We start from the raw sequence: 15,177 nt of genomic DNA, 5'->3' as shown, positions 1-15,177 counted from the left end.
TCAGAGAAACAAAAAAAAACAAAACAAATTTAAAAATTTTCGAAGTTTTTGATTCCAAAAAATGAACGTTATTTAAGTAAAAATAAATTTTCACGTTTTAAATTGAGTTATTGTAAGCTCTTAGGCCATAAAATTAGGCTATTGTATGCCTGCTCGCTCGCTTTATTCGCTCGAATTAAGACGAAAACAAAAAATTTCAAACCAGTTTTTCTTAACAGTGCAATTTTTTTGAAATGTCGTTCGAATCAAGAATCAAAGAGATTTTGTATGATATATAATCATCTTTCTTCGATGCTTATTAGTGGTAGCTGATTTTGCGTGGAACACAACAGAGAAAAAAAGACGAAAAAACTAAAGCACACCCAAATATAAAGTTGCTCCGAATTTTTCAAATGATTGGAACACGTACGTTCAATGTTACATGAAAAAAACAGTTTTTTGATCCAAACACTTTGTCAGAACAAGAATGAACTCAAAAGCCCAGTTTTTAAGAAATTACTCCTAAACCTTTTTAATTTCAAATTTTTTGGACAATCTACCGAGTTTTATTTTATGATGGCAAGGATTTGAAAAAATTACGAGAGCGCTAAAAAGTTAGAAGTAGACAAATGTTTCATACTTTTTTCTCAAAAGAAAACTTTCGCTATCCTTAGTAGACAACAAAAAAAATATACAAGAGTCTCTGATTAGTTTACTCAGGAAAATATATATATATATATAAAGTTAAAGCGTTCAATTATTATTCATTCGCTTTTTTCGGAATTCGTAACAAGCGAAGATACTTTATTGCACAAACTGGTCCACAGCTGCCCGATCCGGACTTCGGCCGGCAGTGTTTGTTTTGTCCATCAATCATATTTTTTTTTGACGAAAGCCACAATCTCAACCAAACTAGCACCGCATAAGATAATCTTTGCAACGAGGTATTGCAAAAACGGCTTCTACCAATCGCTAAAGCATACTCTTTTGTTTCTAGTTTTACGCCACTTGATGAAAATTTGAGTACTTTCCTGAAATGGATCCTTATTTTGACAATTGCATTGCTATATTTCGAACTCCTTCAAATTTCGTTTTTCAAAAATTTAAGCAAAACTACTAATTCGGACAGAAAAGAAATTTCAACAATCAAGACGAAATAATTCACTTAAAATTGGTTGCTCAATAGATAAATTTCAAAATTAAGCGCTTGAAAAACACTAGTAGGAAAAAATGTTTACAATACTCGCTACAAACGTAGCATAAAACGAACTTAGTTCTAAAATAGAAACAAGCAGCATTTTGGATGGTGAGGTTTTTGATTCCAGAGGGAAGTGTAAATTGCTTCCCCTAAATCTACGCCTTACTCCAACAATCAACCAAAAGTTGTCAAATTGACAGAAAACACCAAATTTTGCTCAAAAAACCATACGGAAGTAGCTTTCTCAAAAACGCCGGAAAGTAGCCAAACTTTTTTAAAAATATCAACAGATTTTTCGAATGAAATTAGAGATGGTTTTAATCGTCCCTTTTAACAGCGATTTCTCGGCTGTTTTAGGGGCTTCACATTTTCTTAAAGTTATGTGTTTAATGACTGGCAGGTGTGTGTTTACTGCGCCGTGGAACGGGACTGGCCAAATTTTTCCATAACTCATATGCTTTTTTCTTGGCAAATTTTTCTAATCTAAAAAAGATCCACAAAACGTTGAAGCCCCCCCTCGCCCTCTGTCCAAGAGTTCATGCGCACGACAATAGCGCTTGATACTTTCTGAAACCGTTAGGCTAGATGGTAATTTCTATCCGTAATTACGCACGCTGTTTTGGTTATAATTTAGTTATAATAGCTCACCTGTTGGAAACTATATATGGGTTGGGGATTGGAAGGGGAATTCTTGACTGGCAGCTTGTTCAATAACTCACTATCACCACTTACGTTTTCTTGGAATTCGTTGACTCTGTTCCACGATTGTTGTTGCGAGTATGAGGCGAAAATGCCATTCAGTATCAGACAAAAAAGAAGAGTGCTTAGAATATAAGATGTCATTTTTGTTAGTTTTACAAAAATTGAGGGTGGATCTTAAAAAAAGAAAGTAATCACAGCGGTTGGTTGCAACTAATTATTGTTATCATAAGTCGTACGATTCCGTTTAAATAATGAGGAAAATCATTTTACTTTTATAGCTCCGAAGTATAAATGGGAAAATTGAAATTGGCTGACAGTTGGAGCAAAAGGTATATTTTTCAGCCAATCCGAATGCAATATTTTAAGCTTTCTGAAATGAAAGAAATTACAGAGGGATAATTCAAGGAAATAAAAATGAAAATTTGTATTGGCAACCTCAATTAACACTAAACTAAGGAAAACTTCAGAAAAATTTCAAGACTTTTTGGAAGTTTCACAGGCTAATGAAAAAAAAGGACTTGGAAATAATTCAATGATAATGATGATGGAACTAACATAAGTGATCGATAAATTGCTATTGGCTTTTTTTGCCGAGCAATTTGTAGTTATTCCAAAAATTAACATTAAAACAGAGCAATAAATGAATTGAAATAGTTACTCTGAAATCAAGACAGAACATGCCATAGATGAACCCAAAAAAAAAGAACAAAAGGATCTGAAATTTCAAACTATCAATAGTTAAACCACTCAAAATGCCGTTAGCTATTCAAGCTCTTCTTGTATAAATTGGAAAGAAAATCTTGATGATTCATTTTAGCATTGAAAGATAACATTGGGTTTGACATGTTTGTTTTGAAGTTACTCGGTATAACCCCCGGCAAATGTTAATTTTGAGTCTCATTATTTTCATAACTTTGATTTGATCAGAGGATGAGCGTTTCTTAAGCCCACGTCTTTTTTTGACACCTTCCTTTTTTAGATTTAAAGTCAGAAATTTTCTCTCAAAATGCCAAGAAAACATGTTTTATATGGCGATCATTCCTTGAACAAAGATCCACTGAAAGCTGAAAGAAGAGTATTTATGTGCCTCTAGCCGAGTGACTCATTTAGCTATTTAGGCGTCAAGGTTTTCGCAAACTGGGGCGAGAAAGATTAGGGGTCTGGAAGAAAAAGTTGCGTGGACTTTTGTTTAATACGATACAACTCAGTTACTTCTGTACCACAGGTAGTTTTTGGAAATCAGCCAAAAATGCGGTTTGGCTTGGCTCTTTTTGGAACGTTTCGAACAGAAAAATTACCTTTGCACTCTCCTCCCCATGGAGCTAAGGCTAGAAGTGAGCCTCAAAATACAATTTTTAAGTTTATACAATAACAAATGCAATTTTGACTTTCGCTTGGATGGTTTAAGTTTCAAATGACCACTCGCCTCAGCACCGCATTCAATTTGGATGAAAAACAATAGCTTGAATATGACCAGACCAATTTGAAAGCTTAAGTATGCTATGGTTTTAAGATTGATATGGTTATATTCGAGCCATTGTATTTCATCCAAATAGTGAGTGGTGCTGAGGCTAAAGGTACTTAAAACTTGAACCATCCAAGTAAAAACCAAAACTCGCTTCGCGATTGTGTAAGTTTAACAATTTTATATTGAATATTAGCATAAGATTGTATCTAAATTGAACTAAACTTTGTTCAAACTTAGCAGCAAACGATTAAACAAAGGTGTTCCAGAATAGAAGATTCTGGAGATGGCAGTATGACAAAATCGAAGACAGTATTTGTTGAAGCAGTTAACCTTACATCTAGAAACAGAGGATTTAGAACTGCAAATTAAGTGGCGCTACAGATGAGCAAAGAGAGAAAGGACTGAATTATTTTTAACCAAAGAGACAAATCAAAATGATGACTTTCATCATTTTGATTTGTCTCTTTGGCTAAAAATAATTCAGTACGAGCATTGATTTACGAGCATTGATTTTAAAAGAATTGATGCGATCTAGTTAACGGAGTGCAGCCTGTATTTAGACAACCGCGTATTCATACTCGTCAGTATTTAGACAAATACTATATGAACCAATCAGAATCGAGAAAATACATAAATAATCCAAATTAAACCATAATTATTTATTAATTTCTTCTTTGTCTCGATTCTGATGGTTGAAACAGTATTTGTCTAAATACTGACGAGTCTGAATACGCGGTTGTCTAAATACTGCTATGTAACCGTAGTTAACTTATAAAACTGTGCAGTATTTTGAAAACTTTATAATAATTCACTATAAAATTGCGATAAACATAAGAAAAAAGGCAGTGATATAACTAGATTAATTGTAATTTAACTTTATTTGTAGTTTTTTTTAATAAACACTTAATTTTTTCGAAGTTTTTTTAGGCTTTAGGCTTCAGCATAGTTTCTGCCGGATAGAGGATTGCGTTAGGTAGTGAGAACATTTTATGATTCAAGTTATTATGACTCAAACTGGATTTAATCTTATTTTGTGTTGAAACTTTTAAAAACAAAAGGAAGAAAAAACTCAACTTTTGCGCAGAAACTCCTACCAATGACTTACAATGAACCCAAAAACATACACTAAAGCCTTTTTTCAACTAATACAATCTACACGTGAAATACATTGACATTTACCAATAACATATCGCGCCCGATACTAAAGATTCCTACCTGAAAAAAAACACATAAACCAAACACTGAATTTTTACCAATTCTATTCACAATTTTAATACATTTCAATTATGACTCTGCATTACTCTATACATAATGTTGACACATAGCGCGGAAGACCCGAAACCTATAAGTCATATTATTACATAGGGTCTCCCGCTCACCCGTTCCCACTTCAACTCTTATATCTACTGCTCCCTCTCCCGCTCACAACCTACAACTCCTCGCTTTTATCCACACCAACCCCGCCCTGTGCACACCTAACCACGGCATGGATGACCTTCCCCCACAAAAACAGCTTTCCCCCAAACGTCATTGAACAATTGGCAAATAGTTTTTGCAGTGCAGAGATTACAGCCAAATATAATCAATTATAATGGCTATCAATGCAATTGAAAGGAATTCATTTTTAAGAACATATTCTATTACACAGAGGCAAAAATTCGCTTCGCAAGCACTAGCGATGAAGCGATAAAAAGTGGCTATAAAAATGGCTATAAAAAGTGTAAAAAGAAAAAATAGAATTAAGTCTCGTATTGGCAAAAATTTGGCTAGGTCTAGGTTTCGATCTGCGATCTACTGCAATCAAAAAATTTTGAGCCTCTTGCACTAAACACTCCATCACGCACGCTTAACCACCGAAAAACACTAGTCACGAATAAAACAGCTAAATATGCTAATAATTTGACAATCTGATTTAGCAACAGTGGCACCAAAAACAAATAGACCCAATTTTGCAAGTTATAAATTGTAATACATCAAACTGAAGACATTGAAACTAACTTTGCATGTAAAAAATCGCAAGGATTAAAGCCACTTTATGTTTGAATGTTGCATTTCAAAAACTTGCCAGATATATTGAGTTAGAAAATTTCTGAATTCAAGATTCATTATTGCTGTTGTTTGAAATAAATAGCTTTTTTTAGTTTCATTTGATGAATTAAAAGTGCTAAACTGTAATAAATTATTACAATTCACATGTCAAAGCACATGCTATCAAAAAGCAGTAAGAAGACCCAAATGTGGCAACAATATTTGCGACTTAGCTTAGAACAAACACAAAGGTTCTTAATAATACACTAGGATGAGGTTAGTGTAATAATGACAATATAATCGATTTCATAGTCTAATTTTGCAACAATATTGAATGATACGACAAAATTTTAGAACTTTTTTTTGCATCATAATCTACATATATCCATGAAACTCCGGTGTTACCAGCAAAATCGAATTAAATCATACTTTAGGAACACGTAATTGATTTTAATCCATTTTTTCTAATAAAAAATTCAAATTGATTATAATCTATTCTAATGGATTGCAATAGATTATAATCTGTACAATTTTTGTAAAATGAACAGTTTCCTCTCCCATATTTAACCACAGTTTTCAAAACTTTTCTCGATGTTCAAAAAACAAGTCAGAAAAGCTTTTAAACGAAATGAACACCTTTCCCATATTATATTTAACCTAACCTATATTCAACCTAGCCGGTACAGGGGAGATAAGTAAGTAATTAACTGTAAATAAAAAATGCAGGACAGCGAAAACTAACAATTAAAAATATGTTCAAGAAAAATGGAAAATAGATTATTAAAAAACTCAAATACTCGAAAACTTCCCGAAGGGAGGTTCTGGTTATATGTTCAGACTTTGGGGACTAAAATTTGGTATGTTCAGACCATTAAGACAGAGGGGACTACAATCAGTCTACCATACACAGGTTTGAATGTATCTGCATAATTTATCCGGTTCATGCTGCAAAAAAGTCATTTATCAAAAGATTCAGCACAGTACATTTCGTTTAATGCCTAATGAAATTTTTTCAAAACTATGTATGATGATAAATTCAGTTCTTGAGCTTTTCAGAAAAAATCAGACTTGAAAGCAGAGTCAATCTAATTAGTATGTAGATGGGTTTGTTTCAATTTTTATCTCGTCTCAGGTTTTTGTCTAGGATCGTTTGAGCTTTAACTCTAGCCTGCAATCATGTATATGATTTCCTCTTAACTATGTTCAAACTTTGTTTCACACTGTGTTCCGACTATATTTTGACTAATTTATATGAGTTCAATTATCATAGTTATAAATATCATAAGAAAAACAATCATCCTTAACCAGAGGCGGATCTAGGATTTTTTCGAGGGGGGGATTTTCAAAAAATGTTTGGATATTTTGTCGACCTTTTTTTAGGTCGACCAAATTGAATTTTCGAGCTCTCCCAAAACACTAGAAAGTCCCTATTTTGGCCAAATTTTCTGCGCCGCAGGCAAAGTTTTGAAAACACAGGCCAAAAGAGGCGTTTTTAGGCCCTTTTGGAAAATTTTGACAAAAAAATCACGTTTTTTCGGCGCGCGCTCCCCGCTCAAAATTAGTATATATTGGCGCCAAAGCACCTTTAGAACATTTTTAGGGTCCGTCACCAAAAATAGATATTTCAAAATAGTACAAAGGGGGGACCTTTTGGGTCGACAGGGGGTCGAATCCCTGAGAAGGGGCGTCCGACACCCCCGCCCCCCCTAAATCCAATCCCTGATCCAAACTATGCTTCGTTTCAAGACTGACTATACTCAGTTTTTTTGAGGGTAACGCTCGAATTTGTGTGGGTCTATGGTCAGATTTTGTTTGTGACCATGTTCATAGTATCTTTGTGACTATGTTTAGACCTTGTTTGGGAGTGTTCAGAATTTGTTAAGGACTTAGATTCGCGTTGAGCCTATGAAATTTTGACAGGGTTGAGTGGACTGGGACGTTTTGTTTGGAACTATGATTTTGACCTGAATTGATCGAGACTATGAAAATCTGAACATAAAACCAAACCTCGAACTACGTTACCGTGCTAATCCTGAAATTGAATGTATCGCAATTGCTGAAATGTGATCATATAAAACTCAATCACAGCGAACATCGTAAGCTATAGTTTATTTTTTCATAACAGATGCCCGGGTTGAATGAGCATTGATAACGAGATTATGGCACCTTTGCAACGGTGATTTTCGATTAAATCCATGCAAAGCTATTGAGTTAGGACCGAAGTGGTTAACTCATGGAGTAATTTCGGATAGGGTACACCGTCTGCTCGTCACGCTATCTTATTTTCGGCCGGATAGATTCGTGCAACTTCTTAGTCTAATACCAATCCTAATCTTACTCTTATATCTACTAGTCTCAGGGTGTTTAACTAGTCTCTGCTAGGCTCAATAGATCTAGAGTATACTGGCTTATTGCAACTGCTGAAGTTCTCTTGGAGAGGCAACTAATTTCTAAGTTAAATTCAAATCTCTCTGGTGCTGAAATTACAAGTAATTTCAGCACTTACAAATAAGTGGGTTGTTAGTTGGATGGATTATTATTGGTTAATATTAAATATTTTACAGTGGTAAAATATCTAATTTATCCCATAATAAAATGTAGTTTAGATCAGGTTCCACCCATCCGGGTTTTAAAGAGTTTTTTAGAACTATCTTTTTTCTCTGCAATTTGAAGGATGGATGATGAACGTTGGTATTTGGCGAACATCATTTTCTTATCCGGTTCCTCTTGAAGAAGAACGTTCCAGGACGCTGGAATTATGGATAGGAAATTGTTACGTTGTCATTCGACAACGACTGTGATCCCCAATGAAATCAATCCGATTTCAAAATGGTTTGCTATGTCAGATTTTTCTGGATTAGTAGAGAAATGTTTTGTGTGCAGCCTCGTCTGGGAATGGCGTGAAGATCGTATGTGGAAGGGATGCCTTGTAACTCGGATCTGTACCTATACTTGAGCATCGAAGTGGTCATTGTTCTAGTTCAATGAAGTCCTTTTCTGCGAAGTCAAGTTGTACTCTAAATCCTTTGAGTTGTGATAGTGGACGGCATATCGGTTGTGTTTAGCCATTCTTTTGTTCGAGTGTGATGGGATCATCTAGTCTTTGGATGTTCGTCTTTGTTGTTGTGTATGATCTATATACTGCAAAGTATGATTTACATATTATAAAATTATGTTAATTCGGTTTTTTAATCATGAATTTAGTTAGTCGTTTTCACAAAAGCGTTTTGTTTTAGTTTGGTTATTTTGAAGAGTTACTCACCCTTGAGTACCTCTTATTAAAAATAGGCGTTTGGTCACAAAGCGTGGATGTAGCGCGGTGGGTTAGGCCGGCTATAGAGCATGCTCAGGACGTCCTCTCTGGTGGGTTAGGCCAGGAGTGGGAATATGATTTCAAGCTCTTTCTTTGAGAGGTCCTGTTATGTGATAACGTTTTATGTTGGGTTTATGTTGGTTTTTTTCTTATGTTACTTTGGTTGTGTCCTTTGTTCAAAATTCAAATTGTTTTTGATATGGGTTTGTCTAGCGACTTTTTTGTGTTTTATGATTTTGGGTACCGTTGGTTTTCTTTTCTTAGTCATGCTGTTATTTTATGATTTGTGGTGTTTAGTAAGCTGCGTTGGTTAGTTTGGTTTAGTGTATAATTCCTTTCCAACCGGGTTAAAGGAAAGTTTGAAACTTGTTATCGTGCGTTAGAGTTGTTGATAGTGAAAGCTTGAAATTTAAAATCATTATTTAAACAATTCTTCGTGGGCGAGCTGTGCGAGTTTGGATAAATTCTTGTGCGAGTGAATGAAAATATTGAAAAGTTTAGTACTGCTTTCTCAATTTAGGAATTTATTGCTTAGAATTTGAATTTTACTGCGTTTTGGGGAAATTTAAAATTATAAATTTTCATCTTAATTAAGTTTACTGCTTCATGGAAAAATATTTTATAAATAAAATTACTACATTTGGTATGAATTTTACTAGATTATTTAGTGCAAGAATTTAATGAATTTTAAGATAATTTAACAAGTTTGTATTTTTATTTTTCTTTTCCGTTTTGTAGATGATTGTGGTGTGAAGACTAGAAATATGAATCAAACATTAATAGAAAATGGTTAGTACTAATTTAAGTTTATTAGTTAAGAGTATTTCAAATTATACTTACCTTTTAATCTTCTGGGAAAAAGCCGTGGGGGAAGATGTCGTGAATCATATCTGATGTTGTTAGTAATTTGGCTAGTATGCGTATGATGTTTTTAGTTTGCAGCAGTGGCCAAAGCAATTGAAGTGCTTTAATGGTGTTTAGTTCTTCGGTGCCCACTGCAAACTCGTAACGTGTGTTTTAGATGAGGTTAGATATTTTATGATTATATTTAATATTGTGAATGAATTCTAATATGGGTATTTCAATAGGCTGGATAAATTCATGCGGGATAAAAAAAGGGTCTGGATTCTTCGGCATTGAAGGTCTTCGTGATGGGACAGAATATATACATTTGGGTAACTGGGTCATAGTTGCGGAGGATATCGTGGAGGTTAGTATTTTTGATGCAGTATGTAAAATTAAGGAAAAATGGTGACGTGTATTTTGAGTTAATAAACTGAAATTGATGGTGAGGTTGTCTTGATGGGGTGTGCAAATCAAAATGATTTTGCATAAAACGATAGTATGTATATGTGTGGGTTTGTTTAGTGCGTAACATAATATCGTGGGAACAGTGCAAATCGCGTTCCTGTGGTGAAAGAAAGTGAAAAGTTAGTAAAAATAAAGAAAAATTTATCATAGAAGCTCTCGTATGCTTGAATATCAGCTAGTGATTCTGAAATAATGTGGTCATTCTTTCTACCAAAAATATTAAGTGTGAATACGTATAATGTTTTGATGAAAAATTTTTCTGTTAGTTGCGGGTTTGGGAAGCGGTCTTCATCTGAAAATTGTCTTGATTAGGGCAGATGATATTATGATCGTAGTATTCTATTGCAAATTCGTTCACTCGGGTTGCAGTGAAAGTTTTTAGTAATTTTTTATATCCAACGTAAGTAAACTGTCGAGGTGTTAGCGTTGTGGTGAGTCTATATAACATGTTTTTGTTCTTTTCTATGCTGTCATGAGTATTAGCTAGTGGTAGGCAAAGGGGTTAGTAAAATTATAATAAGCTGTCCAATGAATGTTGGCATTAAAACGTGTTCATCTACAAAATTGCGTGTGTCATTAGTATTATTAGGTGTATTTAATGTTATATTGCGGAAATGTGGGTAAGGTGATTTCAAGAAAATTTTTCGTGTTGTTATGTTGCGGGTGTCTAATATATTCGCGGGTTGTTCCGGGTTTGGTCGGGAATGGGTGATTTGGAAATTTTCGTTTAAAAGTGCGATAAGCTCGGTGAGTGCTACTAGGTGTTTCGGTGGATGTGGATGATTGTGCTAATGATGGATTGTAAGCTGAGGAGGGTGTAGGAGTAGGTGGATTTGAGGATGTTTTTGTGGATGATAGTTGATGTTTTGTGAGGGTGTTGGGGTGTATTTACTGTTGTTGTAAGGTAATAAAGTTATCGAGCTCCTGGGAAATTTGGGGGGTATCTGGGGAATTTTTGTATGATCTGTCGGAATGAAGTGGAGAATAGGTTGGGGTCACTTGGGAAGCATAAGAAGGAGTGGAAACGGATGGGAGTGGATGATTTGATGGGATTGGTTGAAAAGGGGGTTTTGAAAAAAACTGAGGAGTTGGTCTGGGTATAATTTGAGGGAGATGGTTCGGAGTCTGAAAATTCGTCGGGGGTTTCTGCATTAGAGTTATTAAATTGTGAGATTGAATATAAAACTGAAATATCTGAGTTATTATCAGAATTCGTGCTTGATGATATATTAATAATCAGAAAATCGGATGGTGGGAAAGCAAAAAGTGAGATTATTGGGATTTGAGTTTGGAGGTTGGCAGGGTGGGAGTTTGAGCGATGGAGGGATCCAAGTTGTCGGCTCATCGTGGGCTAAAAAAAATGATTATTTTGAGACTGAAAAGTGGTGGTGTGGGGTTGTTCTATAATTTGTTCGTATGTATTATCATTTTGTGAATGATGTGTCATTATGTGTTGGATGGGACTTTGTGTTGTATTTGGTCTGGAACTTGGATTATTTGTGATTGCTAGGTTTCGGAAATTACGGTTAACTAATGATAATGGATGGTTTTGTGGTAAGGGTGGCAACTGTGGTGCGGTAGGTGTTATTTCTATATTATTGTGTTTTTCGTCGTATGTGTTTTGTCTTGTGGATATTTTTGTGTTATATTCTTTTATTTGTGCATCTAGAAGTATTTTGTTGATTGATGATGAAAAAATTCCAAAAAAATCTTGCAAATAGTATACGTGCTACACTTGCTTGTCTGTTTACTTGTGTGTGTATAGCGCATGTGTTATAGATTCCTTTTAACAGTGAGAAGAGAAATCTTATAAAAATAAACATGGCGTATAAGATAGTTAACTTTTCTAAGATGTAATTGGACCATCCTAGAAAGGCTAAAATTTCGTTTTTTAAGGTGACAAAACTGAAAATATTTATAGGTGAAATATCTTGTGGTCTGTATTTTTCACCGTTTAAATATATGTAGTCTTTAATGTCTTTAAAATATCCGCTATAATCTTGTGTATAAATATCTGCGAATCCTGCGGTTTCGGCAAGTTTTCTTAAATTTTGGTCAATTGATTGATTGTCTTTGTATTGTGTCCATTTGTGTTAATAACTCCTGAAACTGTTGTGTTCTAATGTGATGTTGGATATCTGATTTAGAATATATTCCAATTGATTGTAAATCAATATTTGGATTACGAGCAATGGCTCTGATGCTTTCGGGTGAAAATTTTTTGAGTGAATGCATTAATGTAGGGTATGGTGTAATTAGATAGTATTTATCTTCATCAGGGTTTAATTGTACTACATTGTGGCTGTTTTGTGATCCACATGGGACTGCGGTATCCCAAAAATATGTTCGTCTTGAAAGTTTATCGACAAAATGTACTTTGTTTTCATAGAATATAGGGATTCTTTTATAACAACGTTTGTCTTCAAAAACATATAGTGGTGATACTTTTTTGGCGCAAGTATAAAATGATAAAATATTTCCTTCGTAGTCTAGAAAATTTGATCTGTTTCCTGATAATAAGTATCCTGCGTAAGGTATTTTTAGTACTGCTAGTGCGAGTGATTGTAGGATTTGTGTTCTTTCCAATTCGCATAGTTGATGAAGTGTTTCTAATTCGAAGAGTGACATTTCTTGAAAAATTCGACTAATTGTGTAGTCTAACTTCATATCTAAGTGGATATCGTAATGAATATTACCGAAATAGGTGCTATCCATTAGTGATAGTTCTTGCTTTTATTGTCATATGGTTTTAGTTTTCCGCCCGGTTGACCTGTGCTTTTTTGAAAGTTTACTGGGATGATTGATGTTCCCTCATTTATTGGATGACTTGTGGCATAAGGGTCAAATTTTATTTTTCGAGTTATCATGTCGAAACCTTTTTCGTATTCGACAAGTATTTCAGAGTATTGTGTCTTATAAAGTGGATTTCTGTATTTACAAGCAAACTCTGTTTCTTGATAGATTTGGAAACGTGTTAATTTATTTTCTATATCATGGTAATTTTTAAAATCATTACTTTGTTTTCGGGATGGGTTTACTTGTTCGTATGGAATTGATTCTATTAAATATTTTTCATGAAATTTTATCATTCGAGCGTGTATTTTTGCTACTTGGAATGTTGTGCATGCATCTTCGGGAAACCAAACAATTGTCGCATGGGTCCTTGTTGGAGGGTCAGAATAATCTTGATCGTTTTTGCAAGGTAATCTAATTCCTTGATAGATCATTGTGTTATCAGATAAATCTCGTGTGAGTTGTACTTTTTCGAGTTGTTTTTTCCAATCGAAAAACATTATTTCTTGATATCCTTTATTTTTTGTGTCTGCTTTGCAGTTTGAGGGGTCATTTATTCCAATGTGTGGTATCCAGTGTTTATCGTGTATGTCGTAAGTTAATCTTCCGTGTGCGCCGTTGTATGGGTATTTTTCGTCTAATTTTATATGTCCTTGATATCGTTCAAGTTCTGCTTGATGTACAGAATCGGCAAAGACTTGAAAATTTACTCTTTTTCTGTCTGTGTTTTTATTTTTTGTGATGTTTAGTCTGAGTAGTTCGTTTTTACAATCATCGGCATTTAGATGTAAAAGTCGTTTTATATTACTTTGATAAAATGATTCGTGATCAAGTCGGTTCTTATTTCCATTGGAAACTTATGAACAGTGTACTTTCTTCGGAAAATGTTGATGTAAATTTATATCCTGTGACTGTTGTTGCTGGGGCTTTTGAATACAATGTTGCTATTACATTTGTAGTTTCTATAGCTTGTGGTTCTGTTTCGCATTGTGATACTTGATTTATTGCATATTTGTGTAGTGTTGTTTGTTCTTTTTTTTTCACAATCATAGTGTGTTACTAATAAATCCTGGGGTCCAGTATGAGGAGAAGGATTTGTGTTTTGGTCGGAAAATATTAGAAAAAAGATGTGTTGATTTGTTAATATTTTTAGAATATACATTTGTATGATAATCCTGAGTACGGGTTATAAAATGTGATGTAACCAATTGATTTTTTTGTATATCTATCGTATTTATATATTTTTTCAGTTGTTATAAATGGTGGTGGTAGCAACTGAGCTGTTATATTTGGTGGATTTAATGGGTAGGGATGTTAAACAATTTTGTTAAGTTTTATCGTGGTTTCAAATTTTAATTGGAGACTATTTTGTTGAAGTATTTGAAAATTGTGTTCACGAATATCTTCGTGGATATCTTGTCTATATTGTAGTCTATTGAGTGCCCAACTGTGGAGTCGGTTACTATCTTGATGTTGTCCAAATAATGGTGGGGGTGCTACGAATGTAGTCCAATCTAGTCGTAAAGGGATATTTGTTGATGATTGATCTCGATATCTAGCGTCGAGGTTATTTGGAAAATTTAAAGGGAAAAGCGTCGGTGAAATTTGACTTAATGATGGTGTTGACGGTAGTGATAATGTTTCTGGTAGTGATGATAGTGTTGTATCCGTAGAAATATCTATTGGATCATTCACTAAGTTTGGTTCACCTTGTGTATTTGAGTGTGTTGCCCAATATGGTAGTCGTGCGGTGGGATTGGGGGGGGGGGGGGTTAAAGGGATTCTCACGTATTTGCGCAGATGTTGGTGTTGAACCTAAGTAATCTGAGGGTATATTTGAGGTGCTATGTTGTGAAAGTAGTGTGGGAGTTTCTGGCAATGTACTACTTGAAATTTCTGAAGTAGTTGGTGTTGGTGACTGGGGTATATCAAAATGAACTCTAGGGGTTTGAAAACTTCTATTTCTTCGTGGATGTATAATTTGTCTATTTATTTCGACTGTATATTGATTTTGACTATTGTTTCTTTTTCTGTTTAAGTCTTGTGGTAATGTGCGTTACTAATTATATGTTGGTTCACTTAGGGGTGCCTATCGCTGAACTGGTTCTAATGGTTCGGGTAAGCGAGCGTGTCGTTCTTCAAAAGAGTATGGGTTATCTTGAAAAGAAATTCTTGTGGATGTTTGGGGGTTTTGGGTAGTTGTGGGTATTGCTGGGTTTTCTTGGGATGATGTCGGTGAAGACTGATTTTGTGATTGTTGGTTAGCAATTTTTGAAACGTGTCCGATTGATTTTTTCTAGTGGGAAGATTTATGTTCATTGTAGTATCCTTCGATGGAAAGAATTAATAGGATTGTTGCTAAGGCGAATGTGACTATTGCCTTTT

General features: G+C 34.5%; 1 long non-coding RNA gene across 1 annotated transcript in view; it reads right to left on the bottom strand.

Annotated features, from left to right (window-relative positions):
- The window catches only part of LOC134839698 (uncharacterized), a 40,658-nt gene extending 38,119 nt beyond the window's left edge, over positions 1-2,539 (bottom strand). Inside the window, exon 1 of the long non-coding RNA XR_010162395.1 lies at positions 1,910-2,539. This is a non-coding gene — a long non-coding RNA (uncharacterized LOC134839698). The remainder of the gene's footprint in view (positions 1-1,909) is intronic.
- Positions 2,540-15,177: the final 12,638 nt, after the last annotated feature.

Source organism: Symsagittifera roscoffensis, chromosome 2, assembly GCF_963678635.1.
Source record: "Symsagittifera roscoffensis chromosome 2, txSymRosc1.1, whole genome shotgun sequence".
NCBI classification, from domain to species: domain Eukaryota; kingdom Metazoa; phylum Xenacoelomorpha; order Acoela; family Convolutidae; genus Symsagittifera; species Symsagittifera roscoffensis.
This window is presented reverse-complemented; position numbering and strand designations above follow the sequence as displayed.